Source organism: Hipposideros armiger, unplaced genomic scaffold, assembly GCF_001890085.2.
Source record: "Hipposideros armiger isolate ML-2016 unplaced genomic scaffold, ASM189008v1 scaffold_82, whole genome shotgun sequence".
Classification (NCBI taxonomy): Eukaryota; Metazoa; Chordata; class Mammalia; order Chiroptera; family Hipposideridae; genus Hipposideros; species Hipposideros armiger.
In genome coordinates, this window is record NW_017731432.1 from 2,758,876 (window position 1) to 2,762,087 (window position 3,212).

Genomic DNA, 3,212 nt, shown 5'->3' on the forward strand with positions numbered 1-3,212 from the left:
CCTCCAGGCAGGACTGAATTCCTTCCTTCCTACCCTTTGTCCAGAGACATCAAAAGAGGGGACTCCAAAGTCTGCGCTCTTGCCTCAGTCTCAGAATTGCAGGATGCGAGTTCTGTTACCTGTCAAGTCTTCAGCGCTACAGTCCTTGGGGAGTGAGGTGCCACAGATGGAGCATGGCCCCTTCTCTCCTGCTTGAGAAAAGCTTCTCACCAAGTGATCTAAAATGCCAGACAGAACATACCCTTGAAGGGCTGAGACCGGAGAGGCCATTGGGCAGTTTAAAACCTCTATGGGCACCGTGCTTTATAAGATACTTATTAAAATGTGCCTGTGTCCCACATTCAATATAATGAATCCATCACTTACTATATAACTAGATAACTATTAAGGTATATAATTATATACCTTGTCATTGTATATCATATATATGAGTTTTAATGAGTTGCCATTGACTAATTGATCAACTCTTATATTAATAATCATTTAAATATTTACTAATTTTTATTTTGCAGGATTCCTAATTTTGAGCCAATCATCTTTTTCTTTCAGGTCTCCAACATGTCTGTAGACTATGAAAGCTCAAGAACCCACTTTGCCCACAGTGCCCAACAGATGAAACAGCCCTGGAAGTGCCACCTGGCAGGGGCAGAGGACAGTTTCATGGTCTTCATCACCTTAGACATCCCAGGATGCCTCATTTTTGTTTTTTTCTGGAGGAGGAGCAGCTGAGAAAAGAGTTGTCCTCGGGGTCCTGTCTGAGCCTCAGCACCCCCTCCACCCCCTGCCCACCTCCAGCATCAGCACTCCATCCTCAGCTGAGCCTTACACTCCCCCAGCCCAGCCAACCTGGGCCTCCAGAAGGGCATGGCCTGAACGTCCTTGGGGAGCGAGGTGCCACTTCAGGAGCCTGGTGCTTCCTCCCTGGGCCAGAGGTGGCTTCAGGAGCTGTCCTGGCTAGGGCCCTGGATTGGTCCCCTGAGTCTGAGGGAGCCCTGCCCACAACCCCCTTCCCTTCAGGGTTATAAGCTCAGGACAGCAGTGCCCCCAACCATTCTGGGGAGCAAGTAAGGCTACAGGCTGCCCCCTATGTCCAGCCTCGTGAGGAGCCCTGCCTGGTCCACAGTTCCCTCTCACCAGCCACCTGTCTCCCTCTGCCTCTGTCTCCTTCCCCATATCTATGTGAGTATGCATATGGTGCCTGCCTCTGCCTCTCCTACCCGGTATCCATCCATTCCTTTCTCTTTCTCTGGGTGTGTTATCTTTCTCTGCCTTTCTTTCTCTTGCTTTCCATTCCTCTCCATCTGTCTCTTTCTGCCTCTGTTTTTGTTTGCTGCTCTGTTTCTCTGTCTCCAAAGTTTTTGTCCCATCTCTCCTGTCTGCTTTCAAGTATCTCTGTGTTCTCTGACTGGGTTTTCAGCTCACTGTTTGCCTTTCTTCCCTCTTGACTTCTCTGTTTATTCTTGCTCTGCCTCTGGATTTGCCTGTGGCATGGTCCCTCTCTAGCCATCCCTGATTCTCTCCTCTTCTCCTCAGCCTATTACTGCCTCTGATGCACAAGGATTTCCCCCTTGCAGCATTTCTCTGGCTCTCCCCTTGAGCCTGGTTCTCTTCCCATCCCTCCTCACCTTCCCACTCCTTGCCTCCACCACTCTGTCCAGTTCTCCTTGCCTGCAGTCTCCCATCGTCTTGCTCTTGGCCTACCTTCCAGCTCTTGTTCTCTCTCTGGGAGACCGGATTTGCACCCCCACCCCACTTCTCTCCACACCCTCTGCATGATGGCCTCTGCCTCTCTCTTTGTCTGGTCTCTGCCGGCTCTTTGCTGGTCCAATCACCCTCCTCAGCCCTCCTGTGTCTTTTGCCCACAGCCCTGGCTCACACCCCACCTTCCCAGAACCTCAGGCATTCCTTCTGCTTTCTCCTTTGTCTCCAGGCCTCTTTCTCCTCTTGTGTCTTCATCTTATGTNGTACATCTAAAAAGATTTCCAGAAAGAAAGGAGACAGAATGAGAGGGAAATAACACCTGAAAAAGATAGTGGTGGGGAATTTTACAGATCTGATGAAAGACATCTACCCACAGTTTCAAAAAGCCCAACAAATTTCAAACAGGGTGAATAAAAAAGAAATCCACAGATGGATGTCCCATAGAGAAACTTCAAAACCTGTAGTTAAAGAGACTATCCGAAATGTAGTCAGAGGAGTGGAAAAGAGATTTTCTCTAGAGCTAATGACAGTCAACTTTCTTCCAAACAGCAACAGTGGAAATGTGCTAAAAGAAAACAATTACAAACACGTAATTTTGAAGTCAGAGAAATATCATTAAAGAGTGAATTTGAAATAAAGATATTTACAGAGTAACAAAAAATATGAAAATGTGTCACCAGCAGTCCCTTAGCAAAGAAAATTCTGAAGTAAGGACTTCAGAGAAGGAAAAATAAAGATGGAAGGACTGAAACGCAAGAAGGAATAAGGAGCAGGGAAAGCTGTCTATATCTGGGGAAATGTAAACAAACATTGTCTCTGAAAACCAATAATGATAATGTTTTATGGGCTTAAATGATATAAATTAAAAAATTAAAAATGATAACATTTGTATCAGGAGTGGGGTAAATGGAGAAAATACTCTAAAATTCTTATGTTATCTTGAAGGACCTTCTCTGCCTTTTCCATCTATCTAACTCCTATTCATCTCTCGAGACCCACCTCAAATATCGCCTCTTCTTAAACCCTTTTCCACACCCCTCAGAGACAAAAAGAGTCAGTAGGACCTCTCTTACACTTGGAAATTTGCCTGAGCAATATCAGCTTGAAAGCTGTACCCTTCTCTGTGTTACTACGTAATTGTGTGTGTACCCTTCCCCCTGCACAAACGACACCTGCATCCACCTCCATCATCCCCAGCCCTCGGCTGGCATGGGCAGGTTCAGGACCAAGTCGTGTCTTCAGTGACCGGTAATGTCTGATATGCCACTGGCACCTTTGAGTGTTTGTAGACTCAGTCAGTTAGTGAAACCATGGCACATACAGAGAGGAACAGAGGAGCAATCCTGGTGGCTTGTCATGAGGGGAGCTGACAGGTAGACATGGGAGTGTCAGGAAGGAACTGTGCAGGGCAGGAGAGCAGGTGTTTTCCAGGCAGTGGGTTGTGGCAGGGCATTCTAGGCTGAGGCAGCCACGTGAGGTGTGGCTTGTCCAGGGATCTACAGGTGGTTCAG